Below are 23,891 nucleotides of genomic sequence, written 5' to 3'. Positions count from 1 at the left end.
AGAATCTAATTTCTGTTTTATTTTTATTTTACTGAGAAGAACTTGTGTGGTTACATATCATAAAGACAACCGTTTTCTGACTCAAAATAATGGTGATACTGACATTTTAAAGTTTTTTCCCCTTACTACAAGTCAATGGAATAGGTTGACATTTTTATAGATACATATTTCTTATTTTTCTCAGGAAGAGGTTGAGGATAAAAATTGGTTCTCTAGTGTGTGTCTGTGTTTTGGTTTCTGTTAAATGATGATCTATAATTGATTTGTGTGCCAACTAGAACTGCCTCAGACTGTTTTCAGCTATTTTGTTCTCAATTCAATATGTAGCTTATTCACAGAGGGCATTACCAGCCCTTTCCCAGATAATCAATCATAAACTAAAGAGAAAAAGACTGTTTTTAATGGAATATTGAGAAAAGAGGAAGTGACTAAATAGTGTGGGCTTGGGGAGGGAGAAGTAGGGGAGAGTAATCTTAGTAACTGTAAAGCTGTTTTGTAATAGGTCCAACTTTCTAAGCATTCTTTTGTTATTTAACCTTATGCTGTTAGAGACGCCAGGGCAGAAAGCAATGTAGATGATTAGGGACAAACGTGGAAGCCTAATGTGTTTAGATGCTTAATAGACAAAAATGTTATTTAATCCTTATAACAATTCTATTAAATAGTACTATTATACCCATTTTACAAATTAGAAAACTGAGGATTTGAGGTTAATAATTTATCCAAATTCGTACAGACATAAAATAACAAAGGTGAGATAAGAATACAGAGAAACTTGATTTCAAGTCCTTATTTTGTTCTTCTGTTACATACAAGCTTTTGACTAGGGGAATATTAACATGATTATCCCTAATTTTTCTGCAGTATCGTAAATAAAGGGTCATAATAACCAGGCATAATAAGCTACAATTGTTTAATAAACACAAAGAATACAGTGCACATTGTAACTGGTAATTGTTCTACTAGAAATACTTATCAATAAGTATTGTCTAGAGAAGCTATGAAAATATCTTGCCCCTCCTTTCAGGGTGAATACAATTTGGCCAATTTATATCACTGTTTTAAAGTAACTTCTGGGAGGAATGTGGGTTGGTAATAAACATTAATGGACTGTCATTTTGTTATACTATATCTTTAATCCGGTCTTAAAAATATTAATTTAGAAGTCTTAGGTTCCATTGTGAGAAGGAACAAACTAACTCAGTAAGAATCAAATCCAAGGTGTAAATTTTTTTCACATTACATCTCTGAAATCAGAATTTGTCTTACACCAGTAAGAAAGCATTTTATCATATTTTAACTGTTTAATGGTCCTTGATTCAAAATAATAAAGATGGAAACAAGCTCAAGTAGGTGGCTCACTATTTCTTCTCTTTTATAGATGAAGTATCTGAAACACAAAAGTTTAACTAGCTTTTCCAGTGCCACAAAGGTAGACCCAGGATTTGAACTAAGGACGCATGAGCAGCAAGAAAGTCTGGGATAGCAAAATTAAGCCTGACTTTTGGAGTATAGGATGTAGGAAGTGCACAAATTTGGAGAATAGAAAACTCACTATGTTTGATGTGTCATTGAAGAAAAATTTCCATACCTTATTCTTTATTCTAACCTTTATCTTTACAGCTAATTCACTCAGTGACATCATTGGCCCTCTCCTTTCTTCTTTTCTACTACTCCTTCTCCACCCTCCACCATTCGGCTTATTTTCCCTAGTAAAAAACTTCAGCCAATCTCTAATCAAATCCTGTACTCCATTTCCGTATTCCTTTTTTTCTGACTAGCAAAGCCAACAATGGATGACCTTATCTATGCACTTTCTCAAATACAGTGAAAACCACACATGGGCAGATTCATGGTCACCAACCTGAAATGGACTCTCGACATTTTTGAGAAATATACTCTTTTCCTTTTTCAACACTCTCTCCCATTGTTCACATCAACTCTTTCAAATATCCTCTTCCTGCTTCATGTCTTCTCACCTCACGTTTACTCTAAAATTCCTAATTTTATCTCCAGTTATAATCACCCAAAGTGTTATAACATTATGATAATAACAATGCTAAAAGATATAATATTCATTTATTTTAATGAAATCAAGAATAAAAGTTGGAGGCAATATAACATAGCAAATTGCAGAGGAGCCAGGCTTAGAGTAAAAGTTTCCTTGTTGCCAAAAATGATTTCCATTTCCTTATTATCTCAAAAAGTAGGGTACACGCACACAAACATACATGCAAATACACACAAGCACATATATATTTGACATTTTGTTATCTTGTGAATAGATGATACATTCACGTAGTTTGAAATTAAAATAATAAATCCTTCCTCATCTACCCCATTCCCTCCTACCCACTTTAGGTAGGCACTCTTCCAGTGTTTCTTTATGAAATAATATGCGAATTAAAACAAACATTTTTGTGCTTCCTTTTCTTATACAAAGGATAACATTATATATGTATATATACATACATGTTTTCATATATATGTACGTGTATATATATATATGCATATTCTTATTGCAATATTTTTGGAGAGAAAGAGGGTCCTCTTGGGACATACATATGCATGTACATACACGTGTGTGTGTGTGTTCTGCACATTGAGTTTTTCACTTAAAATATGTTTTGGTGTTCTCTCCATGTCTCTATAAAGAGACTGTCATCCTTTCTGTTTGCTTGTTTGCTTTTTTAGTAGTTGCATAGCATGCTGTTGAATGTATGTACCATAGTTTATGTTTAACAGTTCTTTATTGAAGGACTCTTGGTCTGTATCCAATTTTATGTTACTACAAGTAATGTTGCAATGATATCCTAGTATATTTGCCATTGGGTTCATGTGAAAGGGTATCTGAGTCAGTTCCAGAAGTGGGTTAAAGAATAAAGCGTTAGTAATTTTGATGGATATTTTAAAATTACCCTCCAGAGGCATGTACCACTTTGTATTCCCACCAGCATTTTGTGAGTGCCTGTTTTCCCATAAGGTTTGACAACAGAGTATATCATCATACTTTAGCATTTTTGTTAATATGATACGTAAGAAATTTCAATATGCTTAAGAACCGTTTGTGTTCCTATTACTGAGGTCTGTCTTTTCACACCATCTGCTTAATTTCTTATTGTATTGCTGGTTTTTTTCTTCTCCGTATCTTGAAGCCATTTATATTTATTAAGGGATCAGTCCTTTGTTTCTGACATCAGTTGACATTTTTGTCCCCATTTTTTCCGTTGTTTTTGCATTTATTTCTGGTGCTTTTTTAAAAAATGTAATATAGCTTATTAATTTTTGTCTTGGTTTCTGGATTTTTTGAGTCAGAATTGGAGAAAACTTACTCCTCCAAGCTTATAAAGAAATTTGTTCATATTTTCTTCTAATAATTTTATGATCTTACATTTACATTTACATCTTTAATCCATTTAGAGATTTTCTGGTAAGAGTCAAAGTTGTCTCTTGATGCCTATGTATTTGTTATAGTACCACTTGTTAGAAATTTCGTTCTACCTCACTGATTTGAGATGCCGCCTAATAATATGGCAAATTGACATTTCTTCTTTGGGTCTATATTTGTACTTTCTGTTTTGTTCTTGTTTCATTCATCTTTCTTTATTCATGTGCCAATATTTTACTGTTTTAGTTTCCTTAGAGCTGTGCTATCCAGTAGGGTAGCCACTAACCACATGTAGCTATTGAGCAGTTGAAATGTGGCTAATGTAAATGAGGTGTGCTGTAATTGAAAAATACACATTGGATTTTAAAGAATTAGTTTAAACAAGGAATTTAAAATACTCCCTTAATTTTATACTGATTATACATTGAAATAATATTTTGGATATATTGGTTTAAATAAAATATACCTCAAAATTAATTTTACATGATTCTTTTTACTTTTTAAATGGTGGATACTAAATGTTTTTTAATTGTTTATGTGGCTATCATTATATTTCTATTAGACATCACTGATTTTGAGTATGTTTAGGCATGTTGAGTTTAATGTGGCAAAAAGACATTTAAGTGGAGTCTTAGGGAACACTGAAAAGGTTTAAGTTTGTGTAAGAAATCTGCTTTGCTCGTGGAGAATTAAGAATTTTCTTGTCAGGCTCTCACTTCCCTTCAAATCATCTGTATGTTGCTTCTGCTTTCTGGAATGCCCTTACGTATTACATATATCATATGTGTGTGTGTGTGTGTGCGTGTGTGTGTATGTGTGTGTGTGTATGTTTAAACATCTCACCCTTACTCATTTATGACTCAGATATCACATTATCTCCTCTGCTGGGCTCACTATCCTAGCTATGCCTGAATAACTGTTTTTTTTTTTTTTTGTCTTTTCCCCAACTTAGTTCTAAGCTCCTTGAGGACAAGAGCATTGCTGTAGTCATATTTGTGAATGAATCCACAGCCTAGGACAACACATACATAGATTAAGCACTCTTTAGTGTTTGCAGAATGAGCTGGTAATGAGAATCTATGAGACTGGATGAGTTCTCCACAAGAGGAAATGCTAAGGGGAAAAGAGTGATTTTTAGGAGGCATCTGCAGGCAGATAAAGCTAAAGAAAGAGGAGTAATGAAAGCAACCTTGAACTAGACTCCAAAATGCAGGAAGATAGCCAGGAGCATTCTTTTTATAAAAGAAAGTGAAGTGTGTTTGAAGAGATGAGGCATGAGCAAACAATTTTTAGTTTGAATGGAAACTTAGTGATAAGAGGCCTTGAGAATTGTTGCATTCTTTAAAGAAGCAAGTAAAGAAGGAGAGGTTTGTAGTCTACTACACTCCTTTAATGAATATAAAAATTCCCCTACCTTGCCCAGTGTTAAATATATTAATTAAAAGATGCAATGTTGCTTAATCTCACTAGCGTGTTTCATTCAGAATAAAATGCAAGTGATTGATTCATGTGAAAATTTGTGAAAGGGAATATATTAATGTTTTAAAAGAGTTAGAAAGGTCAAGTGAAATGATTTTTGTCTTCTAAATGAGGAAGATGCATGCACATTTGGAGACACAGAGAAGGAGCCCATAGAGAAGGAAAGATCCAAGATGCAAGAGAAAGAGAGGATAACTGTTCTCTTAAGATACCTCAGGAGGTGAGAAGGGAGAGTATTGTGAGCCCAGGTAATGGGGATGGCTTTTGAGATGTAGAAAAACATTAGTTTTTTTGGACCTCATTTACACTGGGTGTTTCATGGAGCAATGATGCTCAGGTAGTCTTTCGTTATTATTTAAGCCCTTTCTACATTTTATCACCCTACTCTTTTCCATTATTATTTGAGACACAAAATAAAGAAGATAGTCAGGTTTGGTGATATTTGGCCAGAGTCAGTTTTTGTCTAGGGTTTTTGTGTTTGTTGCCTGTATGTGTGTCCCAAAAACTAAGTTCTGGGAAAGTAGCACTCTACTCAATTTTATTGGATTCATTTTGGAACGTATAAGCATACTGATTTCAAACTTGTTTAAATATTTGAATTTCTTGATTCTCTACCAGAGATTAATAACTCTAAAAAACATTTGCTGATTGGATTAAAAGTCTCTGTAGTTTATGCCTCTATTTCATAGAGTACAGAGCGAGATAGCACATTTGTCTGACAAATATATATTTATGTCAAATAATATCAGTTTTGTTATCACCATCTGCACTCTGCTATATTTTAACAACAATATGAACAGAGATATACATATAAAATTGTGGATTTACAACAGATATCATCACTAATTTCTAATTAACTACATGTTTTTTGCTAGTTTAGAAAACTTTAGAGTGTTAAGTTAAATAGCAACTGAAGCTCTATTTTATGTTCTCGGAAATATTACATTTTATAGAGGATTAAATTAAAGGATGAAGAAAATGATGCCAAATTAAAGCTAGTTTAAACGAAACCATGAAGGCAAAAAATCTGTTTTTGATATGAAAGGAAATTATTCTATAACATTGTGATTATTCATTGAAGATTTTTATAGTGCATGACCTGCAATTTAAGGTTGGTAATTTGTCAAGTAACTCCAAGTCAATATCTGCTGGACATTTTCTGTAACAATATGTGCAATGAGATGGTGAGGTTATGTTTACATTACGATTTCAACATTTATTCTTTGCTTCAAAAATTAAAGGTTTTCATAAGATTATTATTATTCAGAAGAATATGTTATCTTAATATCAATATATTTATACCAGACCTAAAGATTTTGCTATTTTCTTAATATATGTCTCAAGGTATCACTTTATAATCGTTGAAATCAAATACAAAGGAGAAATTCTCTGATAATCCTTCTAGCCAAAAAATATGACTATTTTAATTTCATAATCATTTGTAATCCTAATCTAAATGTAAATTTTAACAATATATCAGAATTGCCCATGTTGCCACATACTTATGATGCTCATTTTAATGAATCCATAATAGTCAATCAAGTTAATATTTGTTTATTTAAACACTCCCTAATATTAGGACAATTAGATTGTTAACAATTCTGCCCACCATAGATATTGTTGAAATACATTTCTTTGTAACCATCATTTTCTCTTTTTTTTTAGCTTTGGATTCACAAGGCCTAGGTCTAAACTCAGACACTCCCATTTACTAACAGTGATTTTTGCCATTTATTTAACTTTACTAAGTTTTAGTGTCTTTATCTGTAGAATGGTGTCACTATACATTACTTTACAAGGTTTCTTGGGAATTGAATTCTAAAAATATTATATTCATTCCACTCATATTTAACGGGCATATATTCTATGGCAGGGACTGTTCCAGATTCTATGAATACTACACTGGAGAAAACAAAATCCCCTGCTAGCCTATTATATTGCTTACGTAGGGAAAACATACAATATTATATATATATATATATATGGTAATGATACATACTAAGGATAAAAATAAAGTAGTATAAAGGAGATAGAGAGTGCTGGGAATGGGAGTAACTACTTCTTTTTTTTTTTTTTTAATAGATCTTTATTGGAGTATAACTGCTTCACAATACTGGGCTAGCCTCTGTCACACAACAAAGTGAATCAGCCACATGCACACATACATCCCCATATCCCCTCCCTCTTGAGCCTCCCTCCCACTCTCCCTATCCCACGTCTCTAGGTGGTCACAAAGCACCTAGCTCTCTGTGCTATGCAGCTGCTTCCCACTAGCTATCTATTTTACATTTGGTAGTGTATATATGTCAGTGCTACTCTTTCACTTCATCCCAGCTTACCCTTCCCCCTCCATGTCCTCAAGTCCATTCTCTACGTCTGGATCTTTATTCCTGTCCTGCCCCTAGGTTCATCAGAACCATTTTTTGTTTTTTAGATTACATATATATGTGTTAGCATACGGTATTTGTTTTTCTCTTTCTGACTTATTTCACTCTGTTTGACAGACTCTAGGTCCATCCACCTCACTACAAATAGCTCAATTTCGTTTCTTTTTATGGCCGAGTAATATTCCACTGTATATATGTGCCGCATCTTCTTTATCCATTCATCTGTCAGTGGACATTTAGGTTGTGTCTGTGTCCTGGCTATTGTAAATAGTGCTGCAGTGAGCATTGTGGTACATGTCTCTTTTTGAATTATGGTTTTCTCAGGGTATATGCCCAGTAGTGGGATTGCTGGGTCATATGGTAGTTCTATTTTTACTTTTCTAAGTAACCTTCATACTGTTCTCCATAGTGGTTGTATCAATTTACATTCCCACCAACAGTGCAAGAGGGTTCCCTTTTCACCACACCCTTTCCAGCATTTATTGTTTCTAGATTTTTTTTGATAATGGCCATTCTGACTGGTGTGAGGTGATACCTCATTGTAGTTTTGATTTGCATTTCTCTAATAATTAGTGATGTTGAGCATCTTTTCATGTGCCTCTTGGCCATCTGTATGTCTTCTTTGGTGAAATGTCTATTTAGGTCTTCCGCCCATTTTTAAATTGGATTGTTTGTTTTTTTGATATTGAGTTCCATGAGCAGTTCATATATTTTGGAGATTAATCCTTTGTCCGTTGTTTCATTTGCAAATATTTTCTCCCATTCTGAGGGTTATCTTTTTGTCTTGTTTATGGTTTCCTTTGCTGTGCAAAAGCTTTTAAGTTTCATTAGGTCCCATTTGCTTATTTTTGTTTTTATTTTGATTACTCTAGGAGGTGGGTCAAAAAAGATCTCTCTGTGGTTTATGTCAAAAAGTGTTTTTCCTATGTTTTCCTCTAAGAGTTTTATAGTGTCTGGTCTTACATTTAGGTCTTTAATTCATTTAGAGTTTCTTTTTGTTTATTGTGTTAGGGAGTGTTCTAATTTCATTCTTTTACATGTAGCTGTCCAGTTTTCCCAGCACCACTTATTGAAGAGACTGTCTTTTCTCCATTGAATATTCTTGCCTCCTTTGTCGTAAATTAGGTGGCCATGTGTGCGTGGGTTTATCTCTGGGCTTTCTATCCTGTACCATTGATCTATATTTCTGTTTTTGTGCCAGTACCATACTATCTTGATTACTGTAGCTTTGTAGTACAGTTTGAAGTTGGGGAGCCCGATTCCTCCAGCTCCGTTTTTCTTTCTCAAGATTGCTTTGGCTATTTGGGGTCTTTTGTGATTCCATACAAAGTGAAAAATTTTTGTTCTAATTCTGTGAAAAATGTCGTTGGTAATTTGATAGGGATTGCATTGAATCTGTAGATTGCTTTGGGTAGTATAGTCATTTTCACAATATTGATTCTTCCAACCCAAGAACATGGTATATCTCTCCATCTGTTTATGTCATCTTTCATCAGTGTTTTATAGTTTTCTGAGTACAAGTCTTTTGCCTTCTTAGGTAGGTTTATTGCTAGGTATTTTATTCTTTTTGTTGTGATGGTAAATGGGATTGTTTCCTTAATTTCTCTTTCTGATTTTTTGTTGTTAGTGTATAGGAATGCAAGAGATTTCTGTGCATTTATTTTGTATCCTGCAACCTTGCCAAATTCATTGATTAGCTCTAGTAGTTTTCTGGTGGCATCTTTAGGATTTTCTATGTATAGTATCATGTCATCGGCAAACAGTGACAGGTTCACTTTTTCTTTTCCAATTTGTATTCCTTTTATTTATTTTTCTTCTCTGATTGCTGTGGCTAGGATTTCCAAAACTATGTTGAATAAGAGTGGTGAGAGTGGACATCCTTGTCTTCCTGATCTTAGTGGAAATGGTTTAAGTTTTTCACCATTGAATATAATGTTTGCTGTGGGTTTGTCATATATGGCCTTTATTATGTTGAGGTAGTTTCTCTCTAAGCTCATTTTCTGGAGAGTTTTTATCATAAATGTGAGTTGAATTCTGTCAAAAGCTTTTTCTGCATCTATTGAGATGATCATACGGTTTTTATTCTTCAATTTGTTAATATGGTGTGTCACATTGATTGGTTTACATATATTGAAGAATCCTTGCATCCCTGGGATAAATCCCACTTGATCATGGTGTATGATCCTTTTAATGTGCTATTGGATTCTGTTTGCTAGTATTTTATTGAGGATTTTTGCATCCATGTTCATCAGTGATACTGGTTTATAATTTTTTTTGTGTGATATATTCTTCTGCTTTTGGTATCAGGGTGATGGTGGCTTGGTAGAATGAATTTGGGAGTGTTTCTCCCTCTGCAATTTTTTGGGAAGAGTTTGAGAAGAATCGGTGTTAGTTCTTTTCTAAATGTTTGATAGAATTCACATGTGAAGCCATCCGGTCCTGGACTTTCATTTGTTGGAAGATTTTTAATTACAGTTTCAATTTCAGGGCTTGTGATTGGTCTGTTTTTATTTTCTAATTCTTCCTGGTTCAGTCTTAGAAAATTGTACCTTTCCAGGAATTTGTCCATTTGTTCATGGTTGTTCATTTTATTGACAATAGGTGTTTGTAAGTAGTCTCATAATCCTTTGTATTTCTGCGGTGTCAGTTGTGATTTCTCCTTTTTCATTTCTAGTTTTATTGATTTGCGTCCTCTCCCTTTTTTTCTTGATGAGTCTGTCTAAGGGTTTATCAATTTTGTTTATCTTCTCAGTGAACCAGCTTTTAGTTTTATTGATCTTTGCTATTGTTTTCTTCATTTCTGTTTCTTTTATTTCTGCTCTGATCTTTATGATTTCTTTCCTTCAATGACTTTGGGTTTTCTTTGTTCTTCTTTCTCTAGTTTCTTTAGGTGTAGGGTTAGATTGTTTATTTGACATTTTTCTTGTTTCTTGAGGTGAGATTGAATTACTATAAACTTCCCTCTTAGAACTGCTTTTGCTGCATCCCATAGGTTTTGGGTCGTTGTGTTTTTGTTGTCATTTGTTTCTATGTATTTTTAAATTTCTCCTTTGATTTCTTCAGTGATCACTTGGATATTTAGTAGCACACTGTTTAGCCTCCATGTATTTGTGTTTTTTACAGTTTTTTTCCTGTAACTGATTTCCAATCTCATAGCGTTGTGGTCAGAAAAGATGCTTGATACAATTTCAGTTTTCTTAACTTTTCCAAGGCTTGATTTGTGACCCAAGATGTGATCTATCCTGGAGAATGTTCTGTGTGCACTTGAGAAGAAAGTGTATTCTGCCACTTTCAGGTGGAATGTTCTATAAATATCAATTAAATCTATCCGGTCTATTGTGTCATTTAAAGCTTGTGTTTCCTTATTTATTTTCTGTTTGGACGATCTGTCCATTGGTGTAATTGGGGTGTTAAAGTCCCCCACTGTTACTGTGTTACTGTCAATTACCCCTTTTATGGCTGTTAGCATTTGCCTTATGTATTGAAATGCTCCTATGTTGGGTGCATATATATTTACAATTGTTTTGTCTTCTTCTTGGATTGATCCCTTGATCATTATGTAGTGTCCTTCCTTATCTCTTGTAACAGTCTTTCTTTTAAAGTCTATTATATCTGATATGAGTATTGCTACTCCAGCTTTCCTTTGATTTCCATTTGCATGGAATATCTTTTTCCATCCCTTCACTTTCAATCTGTATTTGTCCCTAGGTCTGAAATGGGTCTCTTGTAGACAGCATATATATGGTTCTTGCTTTTGTATCCATTCAGCCAGTCTGTGTCTTTTGGTTGGAGCATTTAATCCATTCACATTTAAGGTAATTATTGATTATATATGGTCCTATTACCATTTTCTTAATTGTTTTGGGTTTGTTTTTGTGGGTCTTTTTCTTCTCTTGTGTTTCCCACCCTGAGAAGTTTCTTTAGCATTTGTTGTAAAGTTGGTTGGGTGGTGCTGAATTCTCGAAGCTTTTGTTTGTCTGTAAAGCTTTTGATTTCTCCATCAAATCTGAATGAGATTTTTGCTGGGTAGAGTAATCTTCATTGTAGTTTTTTTCTCTTTCATCAGTTTAAGTATATCCTGCCACTCCCTTCTGGCCTGCAGAGTTTCTGCTGAAAAGTCAGCTGATAACCTTATGGGGTTTCCTTTGTATGTTATTTGTTGTTTTTCCCTTGCTGCTTTTAACATTTTTTCTTTGAATTTAATTTTTGTTAGTTTGATTAATATGGGTCTTGATGTGTTTCTCCTAGGGTTTTTCCTGTATGGGACTCTTTGTGCTTCCCGGACTTGGGTGACTATTTCCTCTCCCATGTTAGGGAAGTTTTCTACTATAATCTCTTCAAATATTTTCTCAGACCCTTTCTTTTTCTCTTCTTCTTCCGAGACCCCTATAATTCAAATGTTGGTGCATTTAGTGTTGTCCCAGAGGTCTTGGAGACTTTTCTCAATTCTTTTCTTTCTTTTTTCTTTATTCTGCTCCTCGGCAGGTATTTCCACCATTCTGTCTTCCAGCTCACTTATTCGTTCTTCTGCCTCAGTTATTCTGTTACTGATTCTTTCTAGTGTATTTTTCATTTCAGTTATTGTGTTGTTCATCTCTGTTTGTTTGTTCTTTAGTTCTTCTAGATCTTTGTTAAACATTTCTTGTATTTTCTCAATCCGTGCCTCCATTCTATTTCCGAGATTCTGGATCATCTTTACTATCATTACTCTGAATTCTCTTTCAGGTAGATTGCCTAATTCTTCTTCATTTATTTGGTCTCATTGGTTTTTATGTTGCTCCTTCATCTGTGATATATTTTTTTGCTGCTTTTTTTTTTTTTTTTGATGAGTGGGATTGTGTTCCTGTCTTTCTGGTTGTTTGGCCTGAGGCTTTCACCACTGGAGTTTGTAGGCTGTTGGGTCGAGCTGGGTCTTGGTGCCAAGATGAGGACCTCTGGGAGACCTCACTCCGATGAATATTCCCTGGGGTCTGAGGTTCTCTGTTAGTCCAGTGGTTCGGACTCAGAGCTCCCACCACGGGAGCTTCAGCCTTACCCCTGGCTTGTGAACCAAGACCCCACATGGTGTGTGGAGTGGCAAAAAAAAAAAAAGGGAGAACAATAACAAAGTAAAAAATAAAATTAGAGTAGGAAACTAACAGATATGTTAGAAAAAATATAAAAATAAAAATATAGATGAAACAACAACCAGAAGGTAAAACAGATCCACAACAGTAAAAAAGAGGAGGAAAAAAAAATGTGGAAAAGTCCTTGGCTGTGGAGGGCGGGGCCTAGCAGGGGCTAGGTTTGGGCAGTGGGTGGGGCCTATGCTTAGGACCCACAGGGCTGGAAAAGGCCCTGGGGGGTGTGGGGGTGGGGCTTAGGCTCAACGGAACAGAATGGGCCCACATGTGCCCCCCACCTCTGGTCTCAGAGGGCGGGGGACCCCACCTGGGAGCCAGCAGGCTTCCTGGGCTTGAGTGGGTGGGGCAGACGCCCTCTGCGCCTCTCCCGCTCCTCCAGTCCTGGAGGGCCCCTCCTGCCTGCCTCTCCTGTTCTCCTCCCAGCCTTCCTCTTATGCCCCCAGGACCCACACGGCCCAGAGGGGGCCTCTGAGGCCGTAGGACTGGGCCCAAGAGCTGGGCAGACTTCTCTGGCCGATTGGGCAGGGGATACGCTGGGCATACTCCACTTGGATCCCAGCCCCCAATGGTCCCTCCAGGCGTGGGAACCCCTCCCCCCCAGCCACCCCTCAGGGGCACTGGTCCTGTCCGGCCTCCCCCCACAGTCCCCCCACGTCCTACCAGTTCGTTTGTGGGTTCCGCCCATCATCTAGGGTGTCAAGATCCCACACCAGTGTCCTGCAGGCGCCCCAGTTGTGGGGAGACACGAACTCCACGTCTTCCCACACCGCCATCTTGACTCCACCCCCCAGAGTAACTATTTCTATAGAGTGGTATCTCAGAGTCTCAGATAAGATAATATTTGGACAGAGAACTGCAGAAAGTAATGGAGCAAGTGACCTGACTGTCTGTGTGGCTGGAGTTGGGAGTGAAGGAGACTATTAAAGACAGAGAAAACAGCAAGTTAAAAGCTCCTGAGCTTGCATTTGTGGAGCAGGGGGAAAAAAAGGCCAATGAGGCAGAAGGAAAGTGAGTGAGAAGGAGTAGGGGATACAGTCAGAGATGAACGAGGATGGTGGAGGGTGTTGCCCATGATTTAGAGCCTTGTAGGCCATGGGAAGGATTTGGCTTCTCTGAGTATGATGGGAATTATTGCAAGAATTTGAGCAGAGAGGAGACACAACTGGATTTAAGGTTTAATAGATTCATTTTGGCTGCTATGCTGAGAATATATTCTAGGTTGGCAGTGGTAGAAGGAGAAAAACTGTTCAAGAGGCTACTGTAAAAACCAGGCTGGAAATGGTAGTAGCTTAAGGTAAGGTCATACAAAGAAGTGAAGAGAAATAGTTGCATTCTGGATTTATTTAAAAAATATGTCCAAAAGGATTTGATGACAGATAGTGTGTAGGATATTTGAGACAGAAAGAGGTTGAGGGTGATCTCAATAGTTTTTCTTCTAAGCAGTTGAAAGAATGGCATTGTCATTTCATGATATGTGGAAAGTTTAGGTGTGGAAGGAAAATCAGAAATTGATTTTGGACACATTATATTTGAAATATGTATTATACTGTTCTGAGGTATTCAGTAGACTGTTGGATGCATTAGTCTAGAATTCAAGAGGAAGGTCCTAGCTAGATTATTAAACTTGAAAGTGGTCAATATTTAGATGGTTTTCTAATCTATAAACCTGAATGCTCAGCTAGAGATTAGTAAGGTTAGGGAGGAAAATGATTTGGAAGGCTGAGCCACTAGGCAATGCCAACATTTAGAGGTCGGGCCATAGAAATCAGCAAAGGAGAGAGAGAATCATTAGTCAATGACCGAGGAGGAAAACCAAGAGAGAACTGTCTTCCGAAAGCCTAGTGAAGAATGTTTTTCAGTAAGGATGGAGTGACATAGTAAGAGCAATGCAAAATAAAACTACTATTTCTCATCAATTGTATTGGATGGTGACTTAGTAATATTTATAAAAATTACAAATGCATGTATCTTTCAACCCAGTACTCCCATTTTCAGGAACTTAAACTATATATATAACAGAGTAATGTGGAATTATGTATGAAAAATAAAGTATGAATACTGAGTATTCAAGGAAACATTTTATGTTATAGCAAAAGATTCATCTATAATAGGCTGGCTGTGTAACTTACAGTACATCTCCATGATGGAATATTATGCAGTTTTAGAAAAGAATGAGGAAGTTCTCTATGTAACTAGTATGAAAAGATTCCATGTTATATTATCAATATTAAGTAAAATTATATATAGCATACTACCTTATCTATAGTAAAGGGAGGAAGTAATAAAACCCATAGTTGTTGTATGTGCATAAACATTGGAAATGTATACAAGAAAATAGTAAAAGTGTTTTCTATATGGTGGGCAGATATGGAAGCATATGGATAGGAATGGGGATGGGAGTGAGTGTTGTAAATATATACTAAATAAAAATCATTTTGATAGAGACTTCCCTGGTGGTCCAGCAGTTAAGACTCTTCACTCCCAATGCAAGGGGCCCGGGTTCGATCCCTGGTCAGGGAACTAGATCCCGCACACCGCAACTAAAGATCCCGCATGCCACAACGAAGACCTAGTGCAGCCAAATAAAAAAATAAATAAATAATATTTTTTTAACAAATGATTTTGATATTTGAATCACATATTTTTAAAAGGGAGGAGAAGGAGAGAGAGAGCAGCTTTTTCAAATGCTGCTAATAGGTTGCTGAGGTAAGCTCTGAAATAAATTGACCATCATATTTGGTAAAGGAGACACGTCAGTAAAGCAAATACCTTCTAGAAGTTGTGTTGAAAAGGGGAAGCGAGGTACGGAATGTTAGCTAGAAGGGGATATGAGGAAAGAATGTTATTAGGTTTATCTAGTGATGAGAGTAATAGATCAGAAAGGAAAATATTGATGATGCTGAGAGAGAGAGAAAATTGTTGGCATGGGTAAAAGACCTACCAGTGATGGCATTCCTTTTGAATTTTCATTTTCATGCTTCAGACTAATATCAAGCTATCCTCTCAACAGAAATGTTTTATCACCTTCCTTCATTTCCTTACATCTCTGCCCCTTTAAACTGTTTCCCCGTTTGCCACTGCAGAAGAACAAATAGATTAGATTAGAATTTTTAGAGATCTAAAATACCCACTTTATGTGGATATCTAATTTAATCCTCAGAACCATCCTGTGAACTTCATATTACTATTCGCATTTTACAGAGAAGGAAATTGATATTCAGGTTAACTTGCCCATGCTTGTACAGTGGATAGTAGCACATTCTAGATTCAAATGTCAGCTCTTTATGAATCTAGAGGGTTTTTGTTTTGTTTATTGTTTTTCCATGTTGTAATGACTTCCATGGATATTCTGAAAAGGCTTCAAAGAACCAGCGTGTTACTATAAGCAATAATAAAATTTTCTTCTATTTGTTCGTTCAACAAATAGTTATTGAGCACCTATCTTGCATTAGGCACTTAACTAGGTATGGAAATAAAGGGATGAATGGGATGGATATGAATTCTGGCCTCATGATGGCTGTAATCTTTTGAAGAAAAGAGATTTAGCAAATCTATGATTACAAGAGGTGTTACAATAGCAAAAGGCTGTCTGTGAGTAGGAACAAAGTTCTATACTGAGAGAATGAGCTATAATAAAAAAGCTGTGGGCTAAAAATAAAATAATAGGATAAACTATTTTATTTTTATTCATTCACATGTTATTTGGTCAATATAATTATAAATAATAATAGTAAACTGTTATTGAAGAGAATGTCCAGAATCACAGAATAAAATATCCTTTAAGTGTCTTATATATTAGGGCTTAAAAAAATAAATATTTTATGATAGTAAATATGTAATAAAAGCAGTTTACCTTTTTCTTAATTTAACTCTTATTCTTAAATAAACTCACTCACAGTTTTAGAAAACTTGAAAATAAAACTCAAACGTCTGTAAGTTTTTCTTTGGTGATCTCTTAAGGGTTTCATGAAAGAATTATAAATATTATCTTTCATCTTTGAAACCATGTTCTTTGGTCCTCTAGAGGAAACGGTGTGGGAATAAATAATACATTTGTAAACCCAGGATAGAATATAATCGTGACTTTATTGATAAGAATTGACATACACAAAATAACTAATAAAGTACAAATCACAGTGCCAATGTGCAGGAGGAATGGGGAGAGACACAAGACTAAGGGAGACACAATAAAAAAGAAAAGTACATGATATAACTCCCTCAATATTTTAGAACAGATGTCATCACATGCAGAAAGTTTTCAGCATTTTTATGTTTCTGATTCTGTACTTTGTTTCAAAGTCATGAGAACTATAAAGAGTAACAGTGTTTACCTTTTATGAATTTATCTTTCTAAAGATATGATGCACAATAACCAAATTTTCTTCCTTTACATTTTCGTCAAAAACTGGAAGAATATTTTCTGAATTAGCCTTGAGATGGATGCTATTGTGCAGTTTCACTAAAATACCCAGATACTTGGATATTATGTGCACATCTGTTAGTTCAAGAAGAGCAAGAGAAAGCTTTGGGTGTTGTCCATGTATGGAAAGTAGTTATAACTTCCTTCATTCACTTTCTCCCGCCTTCCAATATGGCATTTAGTAGCTTGAACATTCTTCAGTGGTTCCTTTTCATTTCTGGGTAGAGGATCCACCCATGAAAATGTACAATATACGTCATGTCATCTGATTCCTGCCGTCTCCCAAACTTACTTATCTCCTGTGCTCATTACTTTCTAAATGCTCTCCCATTCCCAGAAATCCCATGCTGTTTCTCACTGTTTTACATTCATGCAATACTTAAAATGCTATCCTGCCTGCTCTTTGCCTGATGAACCCTTACTCACTTGTCAAGACTCAGATCAAATGGTCACCTCTTCTGGGATGGCTTCCCTCACCTCTCCAAGTGGAGTTAATCACCTCTGCTTTTCTGCTCCCATCTTGTATTTCTTTGGTCTTTGTTAGTGATTTACTTGTTTAATAGCTCCATTTCCAGATTGGTAGTTCTGGGAAGGCAGGTTCCAATCATCTTAGTATCACTGTCCAGAGCCTGCTCTATATTTGTTGTTTAAAAAATATATGTTTAATAAGTCTTTTGAGGGCACAGCGGGTGGAGGTGAATATCAGAGAAGAAAAAGTAGGCTCCTAGGGCTGCTAGCTTTGAACCTGTCTCATGGGGATTTGTGGCTACTGGTGGGTGGGGGAAAGAGTCAGATCATGCAGATGAGCTGGGAAAAGAAGGGCAACTGGAGTTGGACAAATTTTGAAAGAATTGCAGTTTATATATTTCCAGCATTTATTTCTAAAGGGCACTGCTTCAAGAGTGTTTCATTGGAGTGTGGTTTTAATAAAGTCTAGAGCCATTTGCTTGTCCTCAAGATGTTCCTTGTAACTCTAAGGCTATATCTAAATTAAAGCTAATGACCAAACAGATTTTTTTCTCTGTTAATGTCTAGCAGGAAAGAACCATTAGAAAATTTGTGAATTAGAGTCTGTTTATTGAGAAGAATCATCATGTATTCCCTTAAGCAACTTCCTGTCTTAAAAGTAAGTATAACTGATATGTTCAGTGAGCAAGACTCATGGAATGTAATCAAAAGCAACTTTATTTTGTCTCCCACTATTCTAATAAAACTTATTCAGTGGGGAGAAGTTCCTCCTCTGACCCTGGATAAAAAGTCTTGCAGTCCAAAGATTTTCTATTCACTCCTAAGTAATAAAAAGCCCTGCAGCCACTTTAAGTCACAAACACATTCTCCTTGAATAATTAGAAATCCCTAGGGCCCCCTGTAATAATCAGAGCTTCAAACTTTATTCACGGTTAGAGGGACGCCTTGTCCTCACAAGGGCTGGTTGCAGACCAGCACTTCGACTTGCAGACCAGCACTTCGACTTCTTTCTTACCTCCTTCTCCCTCACTAATGGTAATATTTGATGCTGCTAGAGTTGAAGTTCTGGAAGGAGGGGTCAGAAAGAGGCCAAGAACGTCTTATTTGGCTGACACTGCCCTAAGGTGGCATTGGGGGTTTCAATCTGGTTCTTCCTCTCATGGGCTCTTTGTTAGGTTCTTCAGAGAACCCCACTGGGAGCCTCTCACCATGCCTCCTAAAGTGTGGATAATTTGGGACTAGATGATGCATTCTCTTCTGCACTCATCAGCCCCTCATGGGTCTACCCCAGTTGGGGTTACCTTGCCCCTCCAGACAGTCCTTTTCAGCCATATTTTCACAGGCTCCAAGCTGGCTCTTGCTCACCTGGACCACCAGTTATGAATCCTTGCCCTCATAAATAGTAGAATGGAGTCACACTGGTGTAGCCCATATTGATCTCTTTCACTACTTGCCACCTCAGATTGATAGCAGAGCCTCTTTCCTTTAGATTCCTAAGGGATATATCGGATAACTATCCACCGTGCCTCCTAAACTCCTGCTGATACATACCAGAGCACACATTTTAGCCCTTCTCTTCAAGCTTAAGAGAAAGGGAATGCATCTCCTACCCCCAATCCCCCTCAGCACACTGATGCCTGTCTCCAAATGACCCTCCTCATAAATCTTATTTCAGCCTTCAAAAACATTACCATTTTACATCCTTGGTGGGAGTAAAGGGTTTTCAAGAGTCTTGTAACTACTTTTCAACGATTCTTTTTAAAGTCTGCATATAGCCTGGCAGTTTCTTTGGAATACATCCCTTAGGGTATCTTGGTGTCTAAGATGAAACTTCCAAATTAAAGTCCTGTTACTCCAATAAATATTCACAAAACAGTAATAAGTAGACATTTGAATGTATTAGTCTTCACTGATAGGCATTATTGACTTGTACATATGAATTTAGGGTTAGTGATCTGTAGAGAGGCCCCTAAGTTACAAATAAATTAATTGTTCTTTATGCCCTTGATGTAGGTCTTATCTTGATACCCTCACAGGCCTAGTGAGTGAAGAGGTGAACAAGAGAATCTTTTTAATTGTTCTTCAAAAATTCTGTAGCTAGCAAATCGAGTGGATTCCAAAATACAACATATGTGTTATTTGGATTGGTAAGGCATTTTCTCATAGAAAGAACATGGTAAGTAGTTCAAGATAAGTGTCTGATGAATGAATTAAACAATGATCAGGTATCTAGGCTATCTCTAAGGAATTCAATTATGTCCCTAAAAGTACTAGCCTGTAATCTGAATGCTAAGAACAGAGTGACATATGGTTTTGGTAGAAGAAGAAGAGTTTTTTTTTCCTCTCTTAGACTGAGTTGGACAAAGTGTTTAGCCAGTTTGGCTTTGGTATACTTTAACCTCCTTTTTTTTTGGATACCTTTCTCCTGTCTCCTTGTGCTCAGGCACCTATTTACCCAGTATACTAATAGTTTTCTAAATCCCAAGCCCAGCCTTCCTTTCAGAGTTTTCTACATTCCGCATTCACCTCCCCTTTTCATTAACACAGTTCACATCAACACCACTCACTGATCTAAGTTGGAGATAGCAGAAAGTGTTATGATTGAATTAATTCACACTAATGTTTAGATGGCTGGAAATAGTTCAAATAGTTTATCCGTGCCGGAAATCCAATATTTGCATCTCAAAAAAGAGGTTTATTAATCCAAATTAATTTAATCTGTGAAGGAATGAGTATCTTGCATAGGGCCTGGGATATGTTAAGCTTTCAATATTATTTGTTGAATGAATGAATGAATGTTGGGCTTTCAGGCAGTATAAAAAAATGAAGTGAACATTTTGTGCAATTTAGGGAAGATATTTTTAGGTAGGGGTGGCATCTTTTTAGACTTACCAGCTCTACCTTCAGGGTCAGCTCCTTAGACTGTTTTGCTTTTCAAAGTTCTAAAGGTAAAACCCATAGAGTATTTAAAAATCTAAACATTTTTACAACTCACACATGGAAGTAGAAAACAAAGGCAGTGGGAGATTGGGGAGTTGGGATTGGGTCAGGAATTGTAATGGCAAAGGTATTTGTTAGTCCAGATTTGTAAAATTGAGGGACTCTGAACTGAAATACAATATGAGTAGAGTGTAAAAATTAGATTTGACGTCATGTTTATTTAGCTTTTTTGGTGTAAATTATCTGTATCCTTTTATCAAGACTATGTAACATGAGCTCCTTAGTTTCTTTCACAGCTATTTTGCTTCTCTAAATAAACCAAACTGTGACAGAGACTGGGCTCAATGAGGGAACGAGAGGGAAAAAAAAAAAAAAAAAAGGAAAGAAATTTGCCTTGTGTCCCAGCAGTCACAGTCAGTATATGAAGAGGAGGCTGATGAACTTGCTTGAGCTACACCCTAGGTTGTGAGTCAGGGCTGGTGCCTTTGAACTGCTTTACTCTGCCCAGACGTTAGGTAATCTGGACTGAAAAACAATGAAAAAGGCAATATTGAATAACATATACTAATAAAGTACCTGAAGTTACTATATATTCAATGCCAGGTAAAATAACCCTTCACTACCATAAAGAGCAGTGGGTGTACCTAAACTTTTCCAAATAAATACTAATGTAAAACATCAGGAGGAAAAATGGCCCCACAAACTAAATATATGTTTCACATTAGTAAAATAATGCTATGGGGTTTAAAAAAAGGGGGGGGGGGGAGGAGGAATCACCAGTATGCAAATGATTAGAAGCTAATTGGATTTCCCAGAAGAGTAGAGTTGAGAACCCACTGGTTGTTTAAAGAGCAATGAATTCTGAGCTCTTACAACTGCATGTTGAAGAAGATCCTCCATGCACTTACAGGGGTCATGGTGCCTTTTACTGCAACTATAGGAATACTGCTAAAAACACTGCACAGATAGTAATCTTTAAGCCTCAGATGAGCCACAGTCAGCTTTGCAATGCTGCCTGCAGAAAGAAAGATCTCATTTGTGAAAATAACCACTCTGTTTTCATATTGCCAGACATCTGCTCCTGGCTAAGAACAACATGAAAGGGAATTTTTTCTGGTAGGGCTCTGTCCTTCTGCAAAGGAAGACATTCTTTTGAAATAATTGACCATCTCGACAGAATGGCCTATATTCGTATCTGCAAATTAATCTAATCAGGGTCTCCCCCTTGAGTTAAAATTGACACTTAACTCTCGTGGATGCCTAATGGCATTCTTGTCCTTACACTTTATGCCAGGGTCAGCGACGACAAAGATAAGGTGCAAAATATTTGGCAATACAAAAAATACAATGTCCTAGAAGAAAGTAAGGAAACACACATTCAGTGGGCACCTATGGCTTGCATTTATCAGGCATGCTACTCTCCTATATATACCTTTGTAACAACCTTTCTTTTTTTTTTTTACATCTTTATTGGAGTATAAATACTTTACAATGTTGTGTTAGTTGCTGTACAACAAAGTAAATCAGCTGTATGTATACATATATACCCATATGCCCTCCTTCTTGAGCCTCCCTCCCACCCTCCCTATCCAACCCCTTTAGATGGTCACAAAGCACCGAGCTGATCTCCCTGTGCTATGCAGCAGCTTCCCATGAGCCATCCATTTTACATTTGGTAGTGTATATATGTCAATGCTACTCTTCATCCCAGCTTCTCCTTCCCCCCGGTGCCCTCAAATCCTTTCTCTAGGTCTGTGTCTTTATTCCTGCCCTGCCACTAGGTTCATCAGTACCGCTTTTTTAAATTCCATGTATATGCATTAGCATATGTTATTAGTTTTTCTCTTTCTGACTTACTTCACTCTGTATCACGGACTCTAGGTCCATCCACCTCACTACAGATAACTCAACTTCATTTCTTTTTATGGCTGAGTAATATTCCATTGTATATATGTGCCACATCTTCTTTATCCATTCATCTGTTGATGGACATTTAGGTTGCTTCCATGTCCTGGCTATTGTAAATAGTGCTACAGTGAACATTGTGGTACATGACTCTTTTTGAATTATGGTTTTCTCTGGGTATATGCCCAGTAGTGGGATTGCTGGGTCATATGGTAGTTCTATTTTTAGCTTTTTAAGGAACCTCCATACTGTTCTCCATAGTGGCTGTATCAATTTACATTCTCACCAACAGTGCAAGAGGGTTCCCTCTTCTCCACACCCTCCCCAGCATTTATTATTTGTAGATTTTTTGATGATGGCCATTCTGACCAGTGTGAGGTGATACATCATTGTGGTTTTGATTTGTATTTCTCTAATGATTAGTGATGTTGAGCATCTTTTCATGTATTTGTTTGCCATCTGTATGTCTTCTTTGGAGAAATGTCTATTTAGGTCTTCTGCTCATTTTTGGATTGGGTTGTTTGTTTTTGTGATATTGAGCTGCATGAGCTGCTTTATATTTTGGAGATTAATTCTTTGTCAGTTGCTTCATTTACAAATATTTTCTCCCATTCTGAGGGTTGTCTTTTCGTCTTGTTTATGGTTTCCTTTGCTGTGCAAAAGCTTTGAAGTTTCATTAGGTCCCATTTGTTTATTTGTGTTTTTATTTCCCTTACTCTAGGAGGTGGGTCAAAAAGGATCTTGCTGTGATTTATGTCATAGAGTGTTCTCCCTATGTTTTCCTCTAAGAGTTTTATAGTGTCTGGCCTTACATTTAGGTCTTTAATCCATTTTGAGTTTCTTTTTGTGTATGGTCTTAGGGTGTGTTCTAATTTCATTCTTTTATATGTAGCTGTCTGTTTTCCCCAGCACCACTTATTGAAGAGGCTGCCTTTTCTCCATTGTATATTCTTGCTTCCTTTGTCAAAGATCAGGTGACCATATGTGTGTGGGTTTATCTCTGGGCTTTCTATCCTGTTCCATTGATCTATATTTCTGTTTTTGTGCCAGTACCATACTGTCTTAATTACCATAGCTTTGTAGTATAGCCTGAAGTCAGGGAGTCTGATTCCTCCAGATCCATTTTTCTTTCTTAAAATTGCTTTGGCTATTTGGGGTCTTTTGTGTTTCCATACAAATTGTAAAATTTCTTGTTCTAGTTCTGTGAAAAATGCCATTGGTAATTTGATAGGGATTGCATTTAACCTGTAGATTGCTTTGGGTAGGAGAGTCATTTTCACAAAATTGATTCTTCCAATCCAGGAGCATGGTACATCTCTCCATCTGTTTATGTTATCTTTGATTTCTTTCATCAGTGTTGATGAGTACAGGTTTTCTGAGTACAGGTCTTTTGCCTCCTTAGGTAGGTGTATTTCTAGGTATTTTATTCTTTTTGTTGTGATTGTAAATGGGAATATTTCCTTAATTTCTCTTTCTGATCTTTCATTGTTAGTGTATAGGAATGCAAGAGATTTCTGTGCATTAAATTTGTATCCTGCAACCTTACCAGATTCATTAATTAGCTCTAGTAGTTTTCTGGTGGCATCTTTAGGATTCTCTATGTACAGTATCATGTCATCAGCAAACAGTGACAGGTTTACTTCTTCTTTTCCAATTTGTATTCCTTTTATTTATTTTTCTTCTCTGCTGTGGCTAGGACTTCCAATACTATGTTGAATAATAGTGGCGAGAGTGCACATCCTTATCTTGTTCCTGATCTTAGAGGAAATGCTTTCAGTTTT

Source organism: Eubalaena glacialis, chromosome 3 (genome assembly GCF_028564815.1).
Source record: "Eubalaena glacialis isolate mEubGla1 chromosome 3, mEubGla1.1.hap2.+ XY, whole genome shotgun sequence".
NCBI lineage: Eukaryota > Metazoa > Chordata > Mammalia > Artiodactyla > Balaenidae > Eubalaena > Eubalaena glacialis.
Note: the sequence above shows the minus strand (reverse complement) of the source record.